Source organism: Gossypium hirsutum, unplaced genomic scaffold, assembly GCF_007990345.1.
Source record: "Gossypium hirsutum isolate 1008001.06 unplaced genomic scaffold, Gossypium_hirsutum_v2.1 scaffold_1223, whole genome shotgun sequence".
Classification (NCBI taxonomy): Eukaryota; Viridiplantae; Streptophyta; class Magnoliopsida; order Malvales; family Malvaceae; genus Gossypium; species Gossypium hirsutum.
This window is the reverse complement of record NW_024403506.1, coordinates 1,504-11,116: the sequence shown is the minus strand read 5'-3', so window position 1 is coordinate 11,116 and position 9,613 is coordinate 1,504. Positions and strand designations below refer to the sequence as shown.

General features: G+C 35.8%; 1 pseudogene; it reads left to right on the top strand.

Annotated features, from left to right (window-relative positions):
* The first annotated feature begins 3,592 nt into the window (after positions 1-3,592).
* LOC121227609 (COP1-interacting protein 7-like) lies at positions 3,593-9,023 on the top strand (annotated as a pseudogene).
* Positions 9,024-9,613: the final 590 nt, after the last annotated feature.

Genomic DNA, 9,613 nt, shown 5'->3' with positions numbered 1-9,613 from the left:
TTCATCTCATCAGAAATACATTTCTTAACCCCTGATAAAATATGCTGCATGTTAGGCGTCCCTTGTTTTGATGTGAAAAGACCTTCAAAAAAAACTTTAGTGATATGTGCCATCTTGCTTTGTTCCCTTGTGTACCTACCATCTTCAGATTCTAGACAATTGATTGTATTTCTTTTTTCCGTTGAGAAGCAAAGGTATAGAAGAATTTCGTGTTTTTATCATCGGCCTCCTCACCCTTTGTTCCCAGTACAGTTCCTCCTTATCAATCTCCCAGTTTAATTGAATTTTTGTATCAATTAAATAATCTAATATTTAATTTTGTCGATCTGCATTCATTAAATCGTCCAGTTTTTATTCAACTTCGCTTTTAATTCAGTTTTTTTTCCACTGAATGCATCAGCCCTATCCCATTAAACCACTACCAAGGCTGTCAAGTTTGTTTAAAAAATCCCCACTAGTCAAACTCCATATTCTTTGGACTTCTCCTTCAAAGGTCTCCTCCATCATCCACCAAGCTTCAAAATAAAAGGGTTTCTTACTCCTCTCTTTACCCCTATTCTCTAATTGAATTAAAAGAGGACAATGGTCGGAGAAAGAATGGGGTAAATGTCAAACTAAAGCATGTGAAAATCGCTCTAACCAGCTTGTATTCGCCACTCCCCTATCAAGTCACTCTTTAATATTTGTTTCCGACAGATTCCTCCTTTCCCATATAAACCATAGACCCGAAAAACCCATACCAGAAAGACCACAATCAGAAAGAGTTTCACAAAATTGCTCCATTCTTTTTTCTTCTCTTAGAAATCCACCATTTTCTCAGAAGAAAATAAAATTTTATCAAAATCTCCACGAACTAGCCGTAGAAGATCAGTAGTCGTCCTTATTTTCTTAACTCATTCCATGAATCACTTCTACCGTTTGTAAACAGATATCCATAAAACCTCGTGACACGCTATTCCAACTTCATCTTCTTTGATTTAACCATCACATCGATAAAATTTCTAGAGAAACTTCTTAGTGTAATATCCACCTCCTCTTTTCAGGCTAAACATAAACCACCTTTACTCCTATCCGCCCTCACCTCAATCCCATTTATGAAACCATGACGCCTCTTAACTGATTCCATCTTATGATTATCAAGTTTCATCTCCATAAAGAAGACAAATTGAAGTTTATACAACTTCAGTACATTCCGAAGTCAAAGTACTGCTCGTGGATTCCCAAAATTACGGACATTCTAGTATAGGATTTTCATTCTGCTCGGTCGGCAAGCCAACTGGCTGCTGTCGATCCTAATTAAGGTGATGCTTGAACTTCTCGTGTAGAATTACCCATTGGAACTATGTTTTCTCCAATTCCAGATTCCCCTTCTACTACTTTTGCCCTTTTTCCCCTATTGTTAGTTTCGGAGAGTGTTTATAAATCTTCCAGACCCTCCCAATCCCCTTTCCTTTTTCAATAAGCGAATCCCCTTCACTTTGATCCATTAGGTTTGTTTTCCCAATTCGTCTCCATCCTTTTCTTGATCCATTGGGTCCATCTATGTTATTGTAAGATGAATCAACTTGGCCCATTTCCCTAGCTGAAGGAGAGCTGGCCCAAATTAAAGGCTCACTGTGTTCCATTTTATCACAATCTGGATTTTTAGAATAGAGGACTGTATCTTTGTATTCATCCTTATCACCACCTCTAAATTTATCGTCAAACCAAATTCTATCCTTTATCTTTTTCCTTAAGATTCGGTCGTGACAAGGGAGAGTCCTTATTGGTCTCTACCTCCCTGATTTCCGAATTGTCCTTCATTGCCATCTACCTTTTGTCCTGAACTTTATCGGAATTTGTGTTTTCCCCCATTTTCTCATTAGATCTCCCCAAGTAGAAATATTGTGTCATCGATTTCTTCATGTTTGCTCCTAGCTGCATACTTACCTTCCCCATCAAGTTTGACTCTGCTTTCAGGGTTAGAGAGAAAGGTAAATCGTCTTCTGGTAATTCCTTAGAATCTGCTAGAGTGTCATTGCATTCCTTTATTACGTGTCTCATACACCTACATCCAAAGCAAAAGCCAGGCAAATTTTCAGACTTAAAAGAGACCCAAAATTTTTTTGCGAACCTGCTAGAATGAAAATCCCTCTACGTAGAGGCTTTTGCACGTCTAACTCCACTTTAATACGGTAAAAATTCTCAATTATTTTCGAACTAATGATTCCTCCAAAAGTGGATCCAATCGCATGTGTAAGATCTTCAAAAGATGTCGTCCCTCTCCATAGACACCTTCATCACCGCCCTACTCGAAACCCAACAACAACAAACCTGTTTCTTTGGGAGACAACAAGAGAGCACTCTTGACGTTGTTATGCTTTTTAAATCAACTCTCTTTAGTTCTATAAATGACGGTAAAAAAATGTGAATATATTTTCTTCTAGAAAATAGGAACTTCATAAATAGCTAAGCATAAATAAAGCCTTCATAGTCTCCCCTCCCCCCTGGGGGTTGATAAAATAACCAATCAAAGCTTTAATTTATATTGAAGGGTATGGATTTGATTCTTAAGAAAAAAAATTAACAAAACTCAAAATGTCAACTCTGCTATCGTTTGTTGCAAAGTTGAGAGAAAAAACAAAAACAAAGCAATTAATAACTTGTTAGGTACCATTTCATAACTAATGTAAACCACTAATATATCAGACCTCGTTCATTCAATTTTTGTTTTCACCACAACTCACTACAAGTATTATTATTCAAATTTTGAATGATATTGTTAAAACTCAAATATGATTCGTAAAATAGATATTAAAAAATAATAATTCGGGCACATTTAAATGTTAATATTAATTTAAATTATAATTCTTCAAATATACAAAAAAAAAATGAGGGAAAAGTGAGTGGCAAGTTTGTTGATAAGCAAGAAAGACTCTCCAAATTTAAGTTTTGGTGGAAATCTTTCATAATCAGACCATTAATGGCATTTATATATTATTAATTGAAAGCTAGATTTGAACCAAAGATATCAAAATTTTGCAACTACAATTATAGAAAGCCACATTGGTGATTAATTAATTAATTATGAACCCTAATCAGACTTTCCGTAAAATAGGTTCTCATACCATTATTGCTATCTAAAAAGATGCTTCTAAAGAAAGCAGATACCCATGATTCTATTCTAGAAGAATAGGATAGGATTTAAATTATGCTTATTAATCATATGATATAAAATATTATTTTGAGAGTGTATTATCTTTTTATTTTATAAAGTAGAGAATAGTATTATTTGTTATATTTCTATATACAACTAATTTTATTATTTCAAATAAAACTAAATTTAATTTTTATTTGAACTTTTTATAAATGAGCTCATTTTATAGTTCACAAAATTGCATATTTGACCATAACTATAAAACAGCAAGAAAGAAGAAAAGAAAGTAAAGATTTGACTTCTCAACTAATAACTTTGCAAAATCAGAACCAGACATCAATGGAATTCATCTTCTCATATCAAAACTTTTATATATAAAATAGAAAATGGAGACAATACTGTCGGTAAATGGGACCCAACTTCCATTAAAATATCATCAAATCTCGTTTTCCTTCTCATCTTCATAACTTTCCCATGTGATAAAGCTCTATGCCTTTTCATCAACTCTTTGCTGGCAAACTGCCATTTTCTTTTTCTTTTCTTTTTTTTTTTTCTCTTAAATGTTTGGTTTTTAGTGTCTATAGTTTGTAACATTCTTTCAAGCCAAACACAAACCAAAGTACTAAATACCCTGCAAAAGATGAAACAGCACAACATCCAATGAAATAGAAAAAAAAAACCTTGCCAACTTTTATGGTGCAAGTAAATCACCTGAAAAACCCCATGAGTTTCTAAAGCTTTTTAGCATAACACAACATGTTGCTGTTACAAATTCCAACAATGGATCATGAACTCATTTTATGAGACTCAGTGTTTGTTTCTTTGTCTTGTCTTAAAATTATGGACTTGAGGACACGTCTTGATTATGTTTTGTTCCAACTCACTCCAACTAGAACCAGCTATCTTTTTCTTTTTTTCGTGTGAATTGAGGTTCTTTCATTGTGTCATTTCATCTGATTTGGTTTATCAGAAATTGAAGATGTGAACTGGTGATTTTTGCTAGAAAAGAGAGTGAGAAATTGGCATCTGGATTATTAGATCCCTTCATTTCGCATCTCAAAACTACTAAAGATCAAATATCAAAAAGAGGCTACTCTATAACTCTTCGTCCAGTTGGCTTAACTCCTTGGTTCACTAAAGCCACTCTGCAAAGGTAAAATGTTACGGATATCGAGATTCGAATCTTAATTGTATTGAATGTCTCTTTCTAAGGGTATCTGTCTTTGAACCAACTGAACTAAAACTTGGGTTTTAACAGGTTTGTGAGGTTGTTAGCACACCGGAAGTTCTTGATAGATTTGTGACAGTGGAAAGAGAAATTGAGTAGATTGAGAATTCAATTCAATCAAATGAAGCAGCAAATGCAGCTGGTGCCACAGAGACAGATGGTATGTTTTGTCTGAACTTGTTCTTTTCATGTTATGAAGATTTGTTGATGTTTTGGTGGATTTTGGTTTATGAAGTTCATCAGTTTTATTGAGTTCTATGTTTTAGAATTCAATGTTGTTATAGTATTATCAATTATGTTACTCATGATTCATCCAATTTGAAACTGACAGGAACTGAATCAGTTATTTTCGGGAATTTCCAGGAAACATTTCTTCATCAAAGGTATGTTGTGTCTGATCTGCTAAAACATTTGTTTGGTTTCATTCCCTTGATATCTCACAATCTTAATTCACGTGTTCTCCATGCTTTGTTCAGTCAAATGGTGAATTCAATGGAACTGGGGATGTTGTTCAAGAAGAAAATTCAAAGTAAATTACTTTCTTCTTTGCAATTTATTCGCATTAGCTCTGATTTTACATTTCTGTCATTACTATGTAGCCATTGCTCAGGGTTTGACTTCAACGAGTTCTCGAAACTAGGAAGAAAGTACTTTCTAAAGAACAAGCAATGGCTTATGCTCGTGCCTTGGTTGCCGGTTATGAACCTGATCATATCAAAGATCTCTTATCTTTTGCGGATGCTTTCGGTGCTTCACGGTTAAGGCAAACCAATGATTTCCATCAGTTAGGAGTTAGGTCTGCATTTTATAGATATAATGAGAGTTTAATGGAGTGTCGGTTTGAAAATTGCAGCATTACTTGAGGCCATGAAAGCTTTGTCTTTAATGTAGATTGTATGCAATTTTTTTACATTACTTTATGCCATTTGGTTTTTTTCATTCAAACATTAAATCATTATTCATGTATGTGTGTGTGAGTTTCATGTTATACATCAAAAATTAAGGACCATTTATCTTCTATATTCGAAAATATAGTTGATTTCATTTTATATGTCAGGGAAGCCTGCTTGAATTTCATGGAGCTGTGCAAGAGAAAGAATGAAGATAGGCTTTGGATGGCTGACGTAGCAACAATGCAAGCATGTCCAAGACCAGACTTGTCTTACCTTAGAACATCCGGGACCGTACTTGCGGGGAAGAAAATGATCCAAATCAAAATCTTATGATGAGTTTGTCTAGCACGAAGCAAAACGGTTCAGCTGATGCATCTGATGCTAGGAGTTCAGATATTAACCCCGTTAAGGATGGATCCTCGAATTTCTCAGGTCTCATATGATGAACTGTACATGTTCTGAAATCTTTAACATCTTCCACAGATGGGAAAGCTCAAGTACAGATGCCATGGCCACCCCATGCTCCTCAATTCATGCACAATTTTTAGGGTCCTGGATTTCAACAAATGTCTCTATATCAAGGTTACTTTTTCTCCGGAATGCATGCTACGCCTCCGTATTATCCGGGGAATATGCATTGGCCTCCGAATGTAGAGGATTCGAGTCTTGCGCGTGGTTGGGAACCAGAGGATCATAGAAGTCATAAATCATCTTCTAGGAGCAGGAGAAAATCTTCACGTAGTAAGGCAGATGAAACATCAAAGCAAGATGAATCGACTGAGCCTAGTGATTCAAGCTCCGAGAGTGAACCAGAAGAGCAAGTTCGAAAGAAAAAGCACGAAAAGAGAGCCTCAAGAAAGGTAGTTATTCGTAACATTAATTACATTTCTTCCGAGAGGAATGGGGAAAAGGATAGTGACTCTGAAGAAACTTCAGATGAGGATGAGTTCATTGATGGAGATTCTCTTAAACAGCAAGTGGAGGAGGCTGTTGAATCATTGGAGAAACAACATAAATCTACCTCGCGACATCATAAGCAACACAATCGAAGCAAGCATCGAAACACTGCTTCATATGATTATGAACATGAAACTAAGGCTGCCACCGCAAACAATCCCTGGGATGCTTTCCAAAACCTTCTGTTGCAGGAAAAGGATTTGGATTCTTCCGAGCGTACAAGGTTGCAAGGTAAATATTTTGCAGGCAATGGTTCCGAGAATAGAATCGGGAGATCATCTGTATTTAATCCGAACTCCGAGACAGTAAGAAATCAGCCTGCAGTATCTAGTGATCCTTTCTGGCCACACAGATGGATAGCAGCTATGAGGGTGAAACTCGAGGCATAAACTTCGGAACTAATGAATTCTTTGGACCAGTTGTTAAGAGAAGAGAGAACACAAATGAGGAATTGGTGATGCTACAAGGCAATGGTTCTCGGATCAGTTCTCGAACTGATATATCGGATTTCGCCACAGAATCTACAATGACCAGAAGTCAAAAAGAAGGAGAATGGTTTATGAGCAACCAACTGGATAAATCAGCAAACCAGGATGAGATCATAGGCCTCAAAATGTTCAACGGTGATAATGCTTCTTCATTAGCCGCAGGATGTTTCAACACTGAGAAAAACAAGAAAGATGCTCTCATTGATGATTCTTTAATGATTCAAGGTCCATCATTAGGAGAAGATCAACATGATTCTCAGTTACGGATCGGTATAGGCATGGTTACCGAAATCGAAGCTACTCAACATGAAAATAACAATGCAGAAAATGTTCCAAAGGCTGTTTCTGTTTCATATGAACCAGATGACCTTTACTTGATGCTTGGACGTGATTCATCTTAGGTAAATGCCATCTCTTCTCGGACTCCAGAAATCGACTATGAAATGAACATGTTATCTGCTAAAGTGAATAGGAAACATTCTGATGTTGAAGCAACCAGTGCTGATGACAAGGATACTAATGGTAGAAAACATAGAAGTTCTGAAGGGAAACTTTCGAATAAAGAATCTCGATCTAGAGTTCTGAACAGATCAGAAGTCAAGAGCAAATCAGACATGGCATCAAAGATTAGGAAAACGCCGGCCGGAACCAGAATCGCAGTCCGAAAATCCAAATTTGACCAGGTATTTATCAACCCTTTAGGCTCTAAACTGCAATGCTCAATGTGGCCAAAATTTTAATCCATTGCCTGTGTCATTTTTCACGGTCTTAAAATATGAAAACTTCCAATTGTGTGTCCATTAACATGTTTCTGATTTCATGTCCTCTGTCTTTTCTATTTCAAATAGGAAGAGGAGATTCGGAAGAGAATCGAGGAATACGGATTCAGCGCCAGAAGAGGATTGCTGAGAGAAGTGCAGCTAAGGGTCTTAACCCAGTTACTTCCAGGAAAAACTCCATTGGAACTAAAACTTCAACAACTTCTTTGAAGAATCAACCCTTGAATCAGGACACTAAGAAAGTACCAAAGCCAGCTCTAAGAAGTTCTACTATAGAACGCCTTGCGACTGCTCGGAACACTTCGAAGGTCTTATCAGCCGAATTGAAATCAAACCAACCGAAAAAGTCTGCATCGAAAGAAAACAGTTCATCGACAACTGGATCTTAGAAGGTTAAATCAAGCACAAACAAAGTAAAAGCTTCAGATAAGAAAAGTGGCACAAACAAAGTACTTTCCTGTGACACAGATGCACAAGAAAAGGGCTCAGAAGAGGTCACATTCGAATCTGAAGCAACTCAACAAACTGCCATTGTTGATGATTTCAAAGACATTCAAGAGTTGCAGAGCACTACTTCAGTAATGAAACCTGAAGAATGTGAAATTCCTCAAAGAAACACATCATCAGAATAAAAAAACTCCAATGCAAATATGCTTATTGAGGATAATAAGCCACTGCAATCAGATCATTTAAAAGCAGAAGATTTTGATGAAGATGTTCCTGAGATGATTACAGTTGATCCCATGCCACCATCGCTGACAAGACTGTTAAGTTTTCGACTGTAAATGTCGAAACAAACAGCGAGGTGAATGGAAAAGATACGTCAGGTAGGGTGATTGCTGAAATAGAGATCTCAACACCACCACCAAATGAAGCAATAGAGATGGAACCTTCAGTTCACTCCAGGAAGAAATGGAACAATGGTGAAAACTCTTCCAAGCATCCAAAGGGTTTAGAAAGCTCCTTTTTTTGGAAAAAGAACTAGAAACTCTACTACTTAAACTGATTTCATAGCAATAGTTAATTCTTGCTAGCAGCTTGGTGTCTGCTTGCCATCCCATAATGCTTCTGCTTCAGGTTCTTGGTTCTATAAGTTATGCCACTGGATTTCAATTTGAGAGTTAGATGACAAAATACGGCCAATACAGGTATGTTAAAATTTTCAAATACTTTCTCATTTGTTTGGAGGATCTTTGAAAGATAGTAGACTCAAGATATGCTTTGGACAGAAATATTTCAACAAAAATGAAAAGTCGAACTTAGATAGTGTTATAGAGCTTCAGGTAGAAGGTACCAATAAGGCCATTGATGTCGGAGCCATTCAAGGATTCATGAAATTTGGAAAGAAAAATGAGAAAAGATTCATAATTTAATTTGTCTTTGTTTGATATATCATGTTGTCAGATTCAAACACATTTTTTTTTGTTTGGTTTTGCCTTTGTAATCTGCATTTGTATACAAATTTGGTCCATTTGTTTGAATCATTTGTAATTGTTATCCAAATCTTTGATTTTATGTTACATACGAAGATCTTTAATTTTACTTTTTACTTTCTTCTTTACTCCTCTACGTACTGATTTGAATAACTTTGTACTATACATACGAATTTTAAGATTATGAGTCATGCTGCTACACTATCTTTCCCTTCACTCATATCTTCCTATGGATGAAACAAAATAAGAGAACAACAAAGGAAATTACCTGAAGCCACCTCCACTGAAAATCAAAGTTGATTTTGAGTGTGTTTAATTGAACAGAAAAGTAGAAGAGAAAGAAGAGTAAAATAGTAGGAAAAAATAATTTTGGGCATGTTTGATAGGGAAGAAATATAAAAGAAAGAGGATAGAATAGGCAAGCATTTACCTCCTAATGTATTAAAACATATCATTCTAAATTGGAATAATAAGATGAGAAAACTAAAAGAATGATGTATAATCAAACCCGAACTGCGTATCAAGCTTTGAATTTCATTTCGGCTCGACTCGGTTACACCTCTAGTTCTGACTAAGAATACCAGTTATCTTAACCCTTTAAAGAAGTCAAAGTGATCAACATAATAAAATTATGTGTACCGACTCTATATAAAGAATATTTGTTTTGAAGAAGATATCTCGAGTTGAGTAAACATAAAT